General features: G+C 36.2%; 1 protein-coding gene across 6 annotated transcripts in view; it reads left to right on the top strand.

Moving 5' to 3' along the window:
- The window catches only part of LOC127864275 (uncharacterized), a 254,509-nt gene extending 238,399 nt beyond the window's left edge, over positions 1 to 16,110 (top strand). For 3 of the 6 annotated variants that reach the window (XM_052403945.1, XM_052403939.1, XM_052403941.1), the window contains 8 exons: positions 892 to 1,153; positions 3,439 to 3,647; positions 4,185 to 4,238; positions 7,024 to 7,142; positions 7,718 to 7,846; positions 9,058 to 9,163; positions 10,736 to 10,829; positions 11,905 to 16,110. The gene's annotated coding sequence lies outside the window, so the exon portion shown is untranslated. The remainder of the gene's footprint in view (positions 1 to 891; positions 1,154 to 3,438; positions 3,648 to 4,184; positions 4,239 to 7,023; positions 7,143 to 7,717; positions 7,847 to 9,057; positions 9,164 to 10,735; positions 10,830 to 11,904) is intronic. The other 3 variants (XM_052403943.1, XM_052403942.1, XM_052403944.1) reach the window with 3 other exon arrangements.
- The last annotated feature ends 286 nt before the right edge of the window (positions 16,111 to 16,396 follow it).

The following is a 16,396-nucleotide window of genomic DNA, read 5'->3' as shown; positions in this document are numbered from 1 at the left end:
ATAAATTGTACTTTAGTTAAATTAATCCATTACATTTGATGGTACTGATTTTCGATTTTTAAGTATTCGTAAGCAAAAAATAAACCCCCATATTCCAATTTTAGTCAAAATATCCAGGTTTTTCCCAATCCAACAGGCTATGACCCAATTTCAAAAATAGTTATAATAGACTCTGCACAGAGCTAGCCCCTAGTTTTATCACATTTAAAATATTTTTTTTAAACAAATGGCTTAATTTACTTTCACTAATTTGTATTACAATTTTGAAGTAGTTGGTTTTATAAAAAAAAATGTGTATGTTGTTTATTTCACATATAATTTGATATGATTATTATATCAATCAGAGCCTGGATGTTTGCAAAATTGCTTTATATCCTGATGATAACACCAGTGACTAGAAGGTCTGTCCTACAAAAGGAGGCCATTTAATGTAGAAATCATAAAGTGTTGATTCAATATCACTTCTTACAGTGGTCTCACATTTCAAGTTTTTTAGACTCTCGTTTCAAGTTGTATTGTCTTTCATTTAAAGGCATATATTCATACATTTGAAGTTATACAGTGTCAAATTTAATGGTGTATAGCCTCAGATTAAATGTTTTTAAAAGTCTCACATTTAAACTTGTATAGTCTCACATTTTGAGTTGTACAGTCATTCATGTTAAGTTGTATAGTGGCGCATTTTTAAACATTGTATTGTCTCACATTTAAAGTTGTTTAGTCTCTCGTTTAAAGTTGTGTAGTCTTAGATTTAAAGGTGTATTGTCATACATTTGAAGTTATATTGTGTCAAATTTAAAGTTGCTGTGTCTCAGATTTAAAGCTTAAAACAGTCTCACATTTTACATTGTATAGTCTCACGTGTTAAATTGTATAGTCTCACATTTTCAGTTGTAGAGACGCTAAAACGGAAACAATTTGTTCCAACAGATAGAACAGGCGTTGATTGACTCGTCCGTAAATGTGACTGGCCTTAATATGTTGTTCTCGAATTATGTGAACCTCACCAGGAGAGCTGTCTGCGATTGACACCATTCAACAACAGTTGTTGTCAGGAATTCCCGGGTTTGGGTTGATGACTTCGGTGTCGGGACTCGCTTCATCTCTGCATATGGCACTGTTGCAGCAGCAGCAGCAGCAACAAGAACAGCAGGTAGTATCTGAGCTGTGGTCTGGGATATGGGGCTTAATGTACAGTCCAACCTGCCCGAGCGACCGTCTGTTAATAGCGACCAACAGTCAATAACGACCACACCGATTTCCTCCCGAATGATTTTACTATATATTGAACCTGCGAATAAAGCCCACCTGTGAACAAAGACCAACGACCACCCTTTTACATTCCCAAATCTCCATTTTGATAGCTTACAACGACCACTGCAATCATAAAAATCAACGATTTCGCAACTTTCAAAAAACAAAATGGCCCCCAGGACGCTGCGTAGTCACGTGATACACATCTTACCAGTGGACTCGTCGGTCGCTATGGAGATATTGACATGTGACAGTTTATTGCACTCGATAGCAGTTGTTTGTTTATTTAACATGCATTGCTAATTGGTAGTCGCCTGCTTCTTTTATGCATTTGACAGTTAGTCAAAAGTGTAACAATTTGCCTTTGTATTTAAGTGATTCGCGATTAGTGTACTAATTGCCGAAAATATCAAAGACAAATTTGGGGCTTTCATAAACTCATTAAGGAAATTAACGGTTTCATATTATTTACGATGCCTATTAAAGACAAACATTTGGATAGTCGTTCCCTTCTTAAATTTCTCCGTGATAAGACGTGAATAGATTATAGAAAAGTAAATAGTCAGTTCAAGTTAACAATCATGGCTTCCAAGCGTAAGTTCTTGACGTTGGAAGAACGCGTTAAGGTAATTAGTTTGTTAGGTAAAGGACACAGTTGTAGACGAGTGGCTAGTGATGTTGGTGTAGGAAAAACTGAAATTCAGAGCATTTTAAAGCGTAAACATGAGATTATGGACGAATTCGAGAACGTAAACTGTGAAAGTAAACGCCCTAAGCGTGAGTCGGAATTCGCGTCAGTGAATGACTGAGTGCATAAGTGGTTTGTTGACGCAAGTGCAAGGCTCTTGCCTGTGTCTGGACCTGTGATCTACATGTATGTCAATAGTTATTTATACAGTATATGATAAATTAAATAAATAATAATAACTTAAGGGAATAGAAATACAACATGTAATAAATATACAAATGTAAAACAAAACTGTGTTTTCAATCCTTTATTTCAATATACATGCATAAGTATTCAAACATTTAAACAATAGAGCACATACCTGTTAAGGTACCTGTTAAAAAACTAATAGCATATTTTTCAAAGTTTCGATCGACCCTGCGAATAAAGACCACCTGTGAACAAAGACCACAACAACCAAATCCCTTGAGTGGTCTTTATTGACAGGTTGGACTGTATATGCTTAAAAAGTCATCCCATAATAAACCTGTGCAGACTGCACATACATTCAGTCCAATTAAAGGGTCATCCCAGATAAACCTGTGCAGACTGCACATACATTCAGTCCTATTAAAGGGTCATCCCAGATAAACCTGTGCAGACTGCACATACATTCAGTCCAATTAAAGGGTCATCCCAGATAAACCTGTGCAGACTGCACATACATTCAGTCCAATTAAAGGGTCATCCCAGATTAGCCTGTGCAGACTGCACATACATTCAGTCCTATTAAAGTGTCATCTCAGATTAGCCTGTGCAGACTGCACATACATTCAGTCCAATTAAAGGGTCATCCCAGATAAGCCTGTGCAGACTGCACATACATTCAGTCCAATTAAAGGGTCATCCCAGATTAGCCTGTGCAGACTGCACATACATTCAGTCCTATTAAAGTGTCATCTCAGATTAGCCTGTGCAGACTGCACATACATTCAGTCCTATTAAAGTGTCATCCCAGATTAGCCTGTGCAGACTGCACATACATTAAGACCTATTAAAGGGTCATCCCAGATAAACCTGTGCAGACTGCACATACATTAAGTCCTATTAAAGTGTCATCCCAGATTAGCCTGTGCAGACTGAGATACATTAAGTCCTATTAAAGTGTCATCTCAGATTAGCCTGTGCAGACTGCACATACATTAAGTCCTATTAAAGTGTCATCCCAGATTAGCCTGTGCAGACTGCACATACATTAAGACCTATTAAAGGGTCATCCCAGATAAACCTGTGCAGACTGCACATACATTAAGTCCTATTAAAGTGTCATCCCAGATTAGCCTGTTTTTGCGGCCGAAATTCAGCTCCTGAACCAAAAGTTTCTACATGCATGAAAACCCCCGCTTTTCTATTCAATTTTAGTAAAACAATTATTTAAATGCTTTCAGTACATTATAAATTTTTTGTCTTTATTATTTTTCGATATTTATTTAAATTCTTGGAATCTGTTTTATGAGCCGGTTCCTACAGGACCCGATGCACTCATAGATTTGTATGCAGTTGAATAACAGGCTCTCTGGTCAGCTGGACCCGGACACCCAGGGACACTTCCTGGCCAAGTACCGTGGGGCAAATGCTCAATGAGTTCTTCCCGAAGGGTGCAGCGTCTCTAGACCTGGGGCTCCAAACTGTCTTACCCAGGGGCCAAGATTACTTTATCTGCAAGGTACATTGGTCATTTATCATGTATAATGTGTGATGTGTTTTTTATTCCAAATTTCAATTTAAATAGTGTGTGCGTTTTATATATTGATTAAACTATATTCTCGCTGACAGTTACTATGATATTGTTAATATTTATAATAGCCACCAATTTGTATTGCCTTGAAAGGGTGCAGGAGTGGAGCGTAAATATGTGTTCTTGTCTGTTATTCGCTCTGCCCTTCCTTAAATCCGTCCTTATGTCCGTCCCACCTATTAGGAGTTACAGGTAACTTAATAAATATTTTTAGACAGGGATTAACAATTATTTAGTAGGCTAGGTTTGTATCAAGTGAACAGCATATAGAAGTATAGTATCAAGTGTTTAATTGTGTATCTCTTTTCTATCAGAAGCCTTCAATTTTAATGTATTTCTTATATTTTTGTTTACTCAAGCAAAATTGATTCAAATATAACAAATGCCATTTCAGAATGCATTGAATTATTTGGTTTACAGGGACACATTTCTGGGATGCCCCGAGTTCTTTTTTTCTGTTTACAGAGGCCTTATACTCGCAGGTTCCCCAAATACAACTCAGCCACAACATCCTAATCGGTAAGTCCCGTTGCCATGGCAAAACAGGTAACTTTGGCAAAGCATTCAGGAGACCCTGGCTTAACAGCCTTAGACTTCAGATGTTATCAAGTTTTAACAAACAGTTAAAACTCAATGCGATTTGCAGTTTCTGCTCTTCAATTAAGAAGACCAGTACAAAGTATTCCAATTCAAGGGTTCATCAACAAACTTATTTCACTATTTTGAAATTCGAAGAAGATGCAACAGTGTCACGCTAATCCCTGACATTCAGGCTTGAATTAGACATCCAGAGCTTTATTAAAACACAGAATAACACAGTTTTTCAGCAGGTTCCAATATATCTAAATTGTTAACTCTACAAAGTCAGGTTCCATTTTAAATGTAAGTATGTTTATAAAATTGCCATTGATACATAAGAGGGGTGACTGATCTCTGTAGCTTTGCATAAAATGTTGTTTTGTTATGTGGAGATCTGAGCATATAGTTTAGAGACTATTTATAAATTATGAACTATTGGATTATAATTTTAATGGTTTACAAAATCCCATGTAAATACAAGTGTCCATAGCTTGTGTATTGAGTGCATCAGGAATTTCCCATATGGATATTCCCCCGAGAAGACTCCTAAGTGAAATGTTTTGGAAATTTACACATTTAAATATATATATTTTAACTGAATTGAGCAAACATTTCTCAAACTGAGTAATTGTGATCACTCTATGTCATTGAGCGTGCTATGTGCAGCTTCAACTGTCAGCTTGTTTATGAATCTAAAGGCCTGAATGTTTACTGAATCTTGATGAAACTGAAATCTTGACAATATTAAGCCCGAGTTTAAATCGAGGCCACTTGTGTAACAATACTGTAGGTCTCACATCTCAATTGTCATGACTCAATCATGATCATACATGGTCAGAATGTTTATCTTGATATGTTACAGGTTTAGTTTGAATCTGTCACATTGCTTCCAAAAACTAGGTCGCCAGTTCAAACCTTGAAACAAACTTGGTTATCACTCTATAGGCCAGATTTATGCCACATCAATTATGAAAGTTAATCAGAATGTTTAAAGTAAAGTCAAAAAGTATGTCACAAGGTCATGTCTTCTACAGTAGGTTTACCTTGAATTGAGGTGAGCATTTCAGGCACTTTTTTCCATTTACAACATTCCGATAATTCTCCATGAAGGACCATTGAGCTTTTTTTAAATTATAAAACAGTTTGATTGATTTAGAAAAAAGGATAAGGATTTGTGTATGTTCAGTGTTATCACAACACGAGATGTCGCATGCACACATAGATTTAATGAGATACAAAATGCTCGTTTTTAAATATGTGTGGCACAATATATTCCATTTTATTTTTCCCCAACAATATCTATTGATATGACACTTACATGGTGCATGAACATGTGTTGAATATATTGATCCACACAAGACAAAAAAAGAGCAGTGTGTATCTTAATAAATCTATATTACCAGACCACATCTAGCCTTGAAATTCTGAATATTGCTATAAGAAACATTGATTTTTTTAATGTGTTAACTTTATGTTTTGAAATATTGTACGAAATATTAATTGATTTTGAGTGTTTATGGTCCTTTAATTGTTGTTTTGATACTTACAATTGTTAAGATTTTTATGTCATTCTGATTATGCCCATGTGACTTTTTTATACCTCCCAAACCCAATAACAATCACAATAAACTCATCAATTTTATACCTCCCGAACCCACTAACAATCACTAATTAACTCATCAATTTTATACCTCCGGAACCCACTAACAATCACAAATTAACTCATCAATTTTATACCTCCCAAACCCACTAACAATCACACATTTACTCATCAATTTTCATTTTTATTATTCCATTCACAAGTTGAACAATTATGTCTTTGTTGTACCAACCTTAGCACTGTTGGGTTTCTATGTCTATTTCGAAATGAAGTCAATATTTGCACCTTGCCAGTCATACTTAATGCAGACAAAAATAATAATATGTTAGAGGATTTTTATGTAACAACTTATGTTCACTTTGTGTTGTTATTATAAAAGTTCAAAGGTAGCTTTAAAAACATGAATTAGCCTTGCTCTGGGAAACGCAATCTGCACGGGATAGTCAGGGAAACCACTTACCTCTGGGAAACGCAATCCGCACAGGCTAGTCAGGGAAACCTCTTACCGCCAAAACTGGATTTTGCTAAGAAAATGCTTCCTTAAAAACAAAAAATCAATAAAAGCAAAAAGTGTTGACACTTATAAACATCTGCTATCCGTTTCAAAATAATTTTTATCGGATCATCATGAAAATGTTCAATATTGTTTTTGGGCATAATATCTTTTACAAGTTTAGTAACCAGCCAGATCGCATTTTCTTGTTAAATGAAGAACATAGACCGTTAAACATATCTAACATTGTACACACGGTCAATGTAAACCAGACCGTTCAACATATCTAACATTGTACACACGATCAATGTAAACCAGACTTCTAACTGGGAGTATTTTTTTGGTTTTGGTTCTTCATTTTTTTGGTTTGTGAAATGTCGGAAAAGTTGCGACTCGACTAAGCATTAATGCCACCAGAATTAATGCAATTGGCGTGAGTTTCATGACAGTTCATACACTTTTAAGTTTGCTGCTCATGTTACAAAACTGTGTAATGCTTTGTATAATTTATATCATATGTCTAATTTTGTCACATGGTTACTTGCCTTAAGTAAAGGACATTCTAGTGATGAATAGAATATTCTCCTGCTGATGCTACTGGAGTTTAACTTTGTTGATATTTTATTTAACAGGACAACTTGTCAATCAACATGGAACAGTACCCAGAAAATCACGACCAGCTCATGAACTGTGTAACTGCGCCAAGCGTGACCCTTCAGAGAAAGGGGCTTCCATGCCGAAGGTCAAATTGGTACCAATCTGGGCTCAAGCAGCAGCCTCAGTCTTTTATCTATTATCTATTAACATTCCAATCTCACAGTAATATTATAAAAACATGACCTGCAAGGTGGAGATGTGAATACAATGAGTATTAAATCCCACAAACCATGCAGAGGTTATATGGGAGTCAATGTTCTGTAAGTTGGTCTGTTAGAGGGGCGTTTCGTCTGCATTTTATGTAAACATAGTTTTACCTCACCACATATGTATATGTCTACATTTCTAAAGGGAATCAGATGAAACTTCAATCATGTGAGCCCCATGAAGTCTGGGTTGAGGTTTAGGTATCATTTTGTGACAAAGCTCTAACTTATCATTGGCCAAGTAACTCTCTTGCATAATATTAATTTACTGTTTCTGTATCTCACCACACATGGAATTACAGAGGCTGTGTTACTTATATTTTATTCAGGGGGATTAACTAATAGTGTGCACAGAAGTGTGTTAATATTTGTGTATAAAATCAACAAAAGCATTAAATCCCTTGAACCACTTGTCATCTTTGATTACATTATAACAAATTATCCAATATAACTTATTTTTCAGTGGCCGTTGTTCAGTGTCAAGCCGAATCCTAGCAACCAAGCCACGTCAGCACAGCAGCAAAAACAGTTTCAGCAGCAGTCGTATACTAAACATCAACAACAGTGGTGCATATGCATTAAACTACGAGAGGTATGAATGCAAATATGTCTGTATGATATTAGTATATTCTCAACCATTTAATATTAACTAGTTTGTTTTGTTTATATATTTTAGCATATTGCTATATTCAAATTTGCTTTTATTATGTTTTATTTTTATTGCACTCTGCCTCTTCTAATCATGTTAAGGATGGCCCGCACCCTACCCCTGTACTGACCTGTGGGTTATGGCCCGCACCCTACCCCTGTACTGACCTGTGGGTCATGGCCCGCACCCTGCCCCTGTACTGACCTGTGGGTCATGGCCCGCACTCTGCCCCTGTACTGACCTGTGGGTCATGGCCCGCACCCTGCCCCTGTACTGACCTGTGGGTCATGTTAAGGATGGCCCGTACCCTGCCCCTGTACTGACCTGTGGGTCATGTTAAGGATGGCCCGCACCCTGCCCCTGTACTGACCTGTGGGTCATGGCCCGCAACCTGCCCCTGTTCTAACCAGTTGGTCATGACCCGCACCCTGTGGGTCATGGCCCGCACTCTGCCCCTGTACTGACCTGTGGGTCATGTTAAGGATGGCCCGCACCCTGCCCCTGTACTGACCTGTGGGTCATGTTAAGGATGGCCTGCACCCTGCCCCTGTACTGACCTGTGGGTCATGTTATGGTCATATGGGCTTGGATGGTCATGGAAGTAAGAAAGTGTAAGATTTTAAAGAGACTTGTTCAAATATGTTGTGAGAAAGTTGACTGACATAAGTCAGTGACATAACTAAAAGAAATTAATACGCCAACACATAAAAACAGATTTACCGGTAACTACAAATTATACCAATATATTGCATTACATATTGTATGGTATTGTGATATGCTTTGGCTGCTTTTAATTTGATGATTATTTAAAGTAGGCTTTTTTTTAAATATACAAGCGTATCTTTGTTTAATATGTATTTTATTTTATTCCATGAACTGTATTAGTTCCGTTTGAATAATAATTGTTAAACATATTGCACACGTTTAAACCAATTTATGTAATAATATTCCATCTTTATCTGTAAATAAAGGGACTCTTACACAGGGCATTAGCAAGAACAACCAAAAACGTTCCTTTAAAAATTGCATACTCTTTCTCTGTTTGCAGAATATATGCAGAAAAACTAGTGTCTTATTGAATGATAAGGGATTTGATTACAGCTAAGAAATAATCTTTAAACGTTATCTGTAAAATGTTGTTTTGCCATTTGCAGTAAACAAGTTCACTGCGTAATGTGGCATCAAAGTCTGCAAGGAGAAACCATGCAATTGAGGAAGCCAAGAAACCATGTGATAATTTCAAGCAGCTTACCTACTCTTGTAAGTATGTGTTTTGTTTTAACGTACGCATTATATATTTTTATTTGAGTACAGATTTATGTTATTGAAATAATAATTGGTTTCCATGCACAAATGAAAGATGTTATGTTTTTCACTAGAGTAAATATATAAACGCAAGTATTAAAATATAATATGTCTGAAGAATATCCACAAAACATGTGTTTGTCATAAATCATATTAAATTTATTGATAAAGATGCGCACATTATGACTAGTTTTGTCCACCAATCTATAATTTAAACAAAGTTTGACGTTTTTTACGCACATTTCAATGACGTCAAACTGTGGAATCACTTATTTTAAGGAGATATCATTTTCGCGCACCCACCATGTCTCAGATTTATGACCAATGCCCATATTAATAGAGTTTTCAATTAACAAACAGGTGTCAGTTTGACAGGATTCAATACAACTAGGGTGTGTATATTATAACTGTTGTTTCATGCGACCCCTATTAGAAGTATAGCCCTGTCTAGTAAGGGCATATTCCGGAACCATCTTGAGCACATGTTTGATGCAATAAACAGTTTTGTGTTAAGTTCAACTTTTCTATAAAGTATCAAAGCTATTGCATTCAAACTTGTTACACTTACTACATGTATCATGAGGGGAGTGGGCAAGCAAAGTGAGATTACTCTGGCTGGCAGTTTGACATAATTATGTGCCCTTTTATACTTAGAAAAGTGATATTTAGGTTAAGTTTTGTGTTTATGTCCACTTTATTTCTAATGTATCATCACTATTGCTTTCATACTTGCATCAATTACTAACTACCATAAGGGAACTGTGCAGGCAAAGTTATTTAACTCTGACTGGCATTTTGACAGAATTATTGCCCCTTTTATACTTAGAACATTGAAAATTTGGTTAAGTTTTGTGATTTGGTGCACTTTACTTCTTAAGCATCATGGCTATTGATTTCGCACTTGGAACACATGCTCACTATCATAAGGGGACTGTGTAGGCAAGTTATGTAACTTTTTTTTCATTTTTGAAAGATAATGTAATAAAAGACCACATCTTCACACTATACACCCTCTCCACCCATCCCTCCTTCTGTTTGATGAAGTATTGAGATAGGTCCCTTCACCTTTACAAAAAAACAATATATTAGCGAAGCTCTTCTTCTTCTTATACTTAACCATAAAAGCAAAATCTGTTGCAATTGGTGAATGTTCAAAAAGTGTTCTAGAACAATTTATATATAACCCTGGTCTTTCTTACACACCACTTGATATTTGTGTTTTGTATAAACACCATTGAAATAAAATTTGGTCTTAAAACCAAATGAAAGTAATTTATAACAACTACATAGTTTAATTTTATTTCATTGAACGTGTACACAGTTTCAAGTGGTTACCCAGCTCTGTAACATCGTGGGCACAAGGCGAGCTTTAGTTAAAATATGTGTGCTCGTTTATATGAAAGTTTATATCTTATTAAGACACTCACAATTATGTTACCGGGTTGAGCCAGTTTTTTATCCTTGATAAAGATTGTGTTGTCTTCAGTTTTGTTGTTTCATTTGGCTCATGATTTACTTTATTTCCAGGAAAAACGGATAGCAAAGCATTGAGATTGTTCTGGAAGCATTTGTAGTCACAGCTCATTAAGCATCCCCCTGAAGCAGGACCCTCAGTCTACGGGTGAGTTTTCAAGCGATGTGTTTATTTTTGGCAAGCCCCTGAATTCAGAGATGGGTGGGTGCATGTAGATTGACCCTTGTTCGTCGATACATCCATCCAGCTGTACGTTCTAGTATAACCTCGAACCTCGAAAAGTATTGCTTCTTGTGTGATGAAACCAAATATATTTATTATCATGTGAAATTTCCTTCTTGTTTATTTGGATTCATGTTTCCTTTGACATAAGTAGTAGAGTTTTTACACAAAATTGGAATGTGGGTTCATGGTGGCCAAACCATTTTCTTACTTCATAAAAATCATCTGAGTTTTCTCAGAAAAACTCTCGCTGAATTCATGTTTTTGGGACTATCGTCTAGTAGGCCTTTGCTTATTGTCATTATTGATGAGGTAGTATTTGATAATAAAAAGGATCTTTATAAAAACCCAGTCCAAATTATTTGGTAATAAAGAGGTTATACTTTATCTAAAATAATTATTATTAATTATTATTGTATCAATAGTCCCAGGTCCATCATTTTGCTTGATTGGTCTTTGTCAGCCCGGGTACTACTTAAAAGTACCCCGGGTACTCTTAAACATACTACAATGTACCCAGGGTATGGAAAATGTACCCAGGAATACTAACGCTAAATTGGCCGTTGTTTGATCATTTTCTCAAGTTAGTTAGTATGTTCATATTTATATCAGTGTTCTGTAAAATTGCCCCAGTATAATCGAAACTCATACTCTCAAAGAATGTTGAGTCAGTTTTTTTTCAAAGATAATTTAGTTTCGTAATTCGTTAGCGCGTTATATCACATCGGATTTTGGGTAGGAGTAAACCTCGAGTACAGTGAAATATTGGCTGGGTGCATTTAAGCGTATTTTCTGTACCCGGGGTATATTGTAGTATACTTGAAGAGTACCCGGGGTACTTTTAAGTAGCACTCAAATCCACATTGACCAATCGAGCCATCGTTTCATCTATGGATTCAAGTCATATAAGTCGTAACACCCTATGCAAGTTTTGTTTTTCGTTTGGTATCAAAAATAGACGGAAACACATTTACAGTATCACGCTGTTCTTTTTTTGCAGACGCCAATTGACGAAATAAAACTTGTCATTCAGCAACACAGCCAGTTGCAGCAGTTGTTACCATATTGACCCCAGTCAAAACTAGGAGCTCAGAGATAACACAGCCAGTTGCAGCAGTTGTTACCGTATGGACCCCAGTCAAAACAAGGAGCTCAGAGATAAATACTGTTTAAGATAGATATTCTCTACATTCCTCATGGTCAGGCAACACAGCCAGTTGCAGCAGTTGTTACCATATTGACCCCAGTCAAAACTAGGAGCTCAGAGACAATCAGCAATACAGCCAGTTGCAGCAGTTGTTACCATATTGACCTCAGTCAAAACTAGGAGCTCAGAGACAATCAGCAACACAGCCAGTTGCAGCAGTTGTTAACAAATTGACCCCAGTCAAAACTAGGAGCTCAGAGACAATCAGCAACACAGCCAGTTGCAGCAGTTGTTACCGTATGACCCCAGTCAAAACTAGGAGCTCAGAGACAATCAGCAACACAGCCAGTTGCAGCAGTTGTTACCGTATGACCCCAGTCAAAACTAGGAGCTCAGAGACAATCAGCAAAACTGCCAGTTGCAGCAGTTGTTACCATATTGACCCCAGTCAAAACTAGGAGCTCAGAGACAATCAGCAACACAGCCATTTGCAGCAGTTGTTACCATAGTGACCCCAGTCAAAACTAGGAGCTCAGAGATAAATACTGTTTAAGATAGATATTCTCTACATTCCTCATGGTCAGGCAACACAGCCAGTTGCAGCAGTTGTTACCGTATTGACCCCAGTCAAAACTAGGAGCTCAGAGACAATCAGCAATACAGCCAGTTGCAGCAGTTGTTACAGTATGACCCCAGTCAAAACTAGGAGCAGCATTTGTTACCATATTGACCCCAGTCAAAACTAGGAGCTCAGAGACAATCAGCCAACACAGCAAGTTGCAGCAGTTGTTACCATATTGACCCCAGTCAAAACTAGGAGCACAGAGACAATCAGCAATACAGCCAGTTGCAGCAGTTGTTACCAAATTGACCCCAGTCAAAACTAGGAGCTCAGAAACAATCAGCAACACAGCAAGTTGCAGCAGTTGTTACCATATTGACCCCAGTCAAAACTAGGAGCTCAGAGATAGATCAACACAGCCAGTTGCAGCAGTTGTTACCATATTGACCCTAGTCAAAACTAGGAGCAGCAGTTGTTACCATATTGACCCCAGTCAAAACTAGGAGCAGCAGTTGTTACCATATTGACCCCAGTCAAAACTAGGAGCTCAGAGATAAATACTGTTTAAGATAGATCAACACAGCCAGTTGCAGCAGTTGTTACCATATTGACCCCAGTCAAAACTAAGAGCTCCGAGATAAATGCTGTTTAAGATAGATAAACACAGCCAGTTGCAGCAGTTGTTACCATATTGACCCCCGTAAAAACTAGGAGCTCAGAGACAATCAGCAACACAGCCAGTTGCAGCAGTTGTTACCATATTGACCCCAGTCAAAACTAGGAGCTCAGAGACAATCAGCAACACAGCGAGTTGCAGCAGTTGTTACCGTATGACCCCAGTCAAAACTAAGAGCTCAGAGACAATCAGCAACACAGCCAGTTGCAGCAGTTGTTACCGTATGACCCCAGTCAAAACTAGGAGCTCAGAGACAATCAGCAACACTGCCAGTTGCAGCAGTTGTTACCGTATGACCCCAGTCAAAACTAGGAGCTCAGAGACAATCAGCAACACAGCCAGTTGCAGCAGTTGTTACCGTATGACCCCAGTCAAAACTAGGAGCTCAGAGACAATCAGCAACACAGCCAGTTGCAGCAGTTGTTACCGTATGACCGCAGTCAAAACTAGGAGCTCAGAGACAATCAGCAACACAGCCAGTTGCAGCAGTTGTTACCATATTGACCCCAGTCAAAACTAGGAGCTCAGAGACAATCAGCAATACAGCCAGTTGCAGCAGTTGTTACCATATTGACCCCAGTCAAAACTAGGAGCTCAGAGACAATCAGCAACACAGCCAGTTGCAGCAGTTGTTAACAAATTGACCCCAGTCAAAACTAGGAGCTCAGAGACAATCAGCAACACAGCCATTTGCAGCAGTTGTTACCATAGTGACCCCAGTCAAAACTAGGAGCTCAGAGATAAATACTGTTTAAGATAGATATTCTCTACATTCCTCATGGTATGTTAAGCACAAACTCTGACAGATCTCATCTTTGAACTTTGTAACGGGCGAAAAATAAATGACCTTGTTCAGAATGAAATGGCAGAATGACAAAGCACAACAATTTAAGGGGAAACCATAAATTAATGTGACCAGCAAAGATGTGTTCAAAGCAGAACAATATGTCATGTCTTTGGGGACTTTGAATTTTGATGGTGTCATTCATTAAACATTGAATATTTTTGTTAAATATAGTTAAATATAATGATATAAAGGTTATTTGATTAAGGCGTGTATGTTAATTATTACTTTAAGCACAAATATAGCACGTCTATCAATTACTTATGAAACTTGCACCTGATAATGATAAATGCATGAAAATTAAATTGTACTTAAGACATTATTTCATACGTTGAGCTTAAGAAAATTGAAAGCTGTTTAAATTATGCTGGTAACATTATATACAAAATATGTATTGGATTATATTCATGTAAAAAACAAGTTTCAGTTTTCTGTTGTTACATGCAATATAGAAGTATTATCAAGAATCGTGTTAAGTATGGCACTATTCGAAATGAATATTCATTAAATAAAGACAAAATCATTTAATCTTCTTTCAATTGTCAATTCTGTATGAACTACTACTACCTTATTTATTTGACTTGATATGGTTTGTTAAATTATAAGATAATGCCTCTTTACTTGGAAAGCTTTCAATGTTTTGAAACTGAGTATTTAAAAATGAATTATTAAAAGAATTATGAAAAATCATGACTGATGTCAAAGTTATGTTTGATTTTGCCAATTTTGTGTTGATATTTAATATACATGTACTTACATGCTCATAAGTGTTGACATTTGTTTTTGAACATAATAGTTTTTTATGTTTTATATCGTGTATATACACATTACCAAGTCCAAATTTTCATCCTCTCAATCACTCAGTAACTTTACCAACAATAAATGTTGGATCTCTGTATATAGGTAAATTGTGCAATTGATATATAGAGCAACTGCAACAAATCAGTCAGTTACAAATCAAGGCAGAGTGATGTAATATGCTGGCAATTGTTAAGTAGTGCAGTTGTCTCTTTTTGTTCTCAGGTTAGAGCAATGTTGTTTGCTTCAAAAATAAAAACACAGTCTCCCTTGTAAGAAAATTAATGTGTTCACATCTCAACATAACAAGTAAATTCATAGAGAAAATCAAATTATTTACATGATATACTCGACAATTAGTCTAATGGGATTTGTAGAATAAAAAATAACATGTAATTATGACGATTATAAGTGAATGTTTGACACAAAATGTCTGTTCAGAAATGTGTATATTTTAATGATAAATCTATACATTGTACTTGCTGTACTTTTTATAGTATATTTTATGAACGTGCAGCTGATAAGTGAATGTGACAATTTACGAGTTATGTTACAATTTGTTACACGTTGACATGGCCACATAAGCTGTTAATGGAGTGCATTCACTGCGGCCAGTTTCCAGAAATCTCCCAATTAAAAAACACCAGAAAATATCTTAAGATCAGATAGTTTGGTTGTTGACATTAGTTTTGATTTATTTATTGATTGTGTTATGCCTTGTACTCTTAATTTGTTATCAAATATTTAAGTTTATATGACTTGAAGAGACTTACATGTTTATTTTATTGATGTGTTTGTGCGGATTTCTTGCATTCTGATTAAAGAATATTCAAGTGGAAAAATAATATTATTATGCATTGAAAGTGTGTTGTGATTTCAAATAAAAATACTATGAAAATATAGTTCAGTCGTTTGATTACAAAGTTATTACAAAGGTGATCAATTGCTCATCAAGTGTAGGTGTTTGCATACGGACATAATATGTCTGTGCTTTATATGTATATAATGTAGATCCCCATTTACCAGAACATATTTTGATGTGCTTAAATGTGCTAATAGCCTGATGAAATTCGTGTTGACTATGCGTTTTACATTTTGCCATTTTTATTTAAAAAATGAAAAACAAATGAATTGTCAGTGTAAATAAATACTGTATTGTTGTTCAATCAGTTAAACTATTTCACTGTTTTCATGCATATGTTCAAATCATTTTCATTTTTGTTCAATCTTTAAGATGCAACGCTTGTGTAATTTACTTTATGAAACTTATATATACACAAAAATGTAGTACAGATGTATATCAAATGACTGCTGTGGGCTTGTGGTAAACAGAAAACCATGCTTTAAATTGAAAAACGTTGTTATATGCCATGTTTTTCATTTAATAATATTAAAAGCACTCTTGAAATTGAACTTCTTGAAAATATGTTTCATTGTTTTGTAAAAATATCTTAAGTTATCTATT

Source organism: Dreissena polymorpha, chromosome 1 (assembly GCF_020536995.1).
Source record: "Dreissena polymorpha isolate Duluth1 chromosome 1, UMN_Dpol_1.0, whole genome shotgun sequence".
Lineage (NCBI taxonomy): Eukaryota > Metazoa > Mollusca > Bivalvia > Myida > Dreissenidae > Dreissena > Dreissena polymorpha.
Note: the sequence above shows the minus strand (reverse complement) of the source record. Positions and strands in the feature narration are given on the sequence as shown.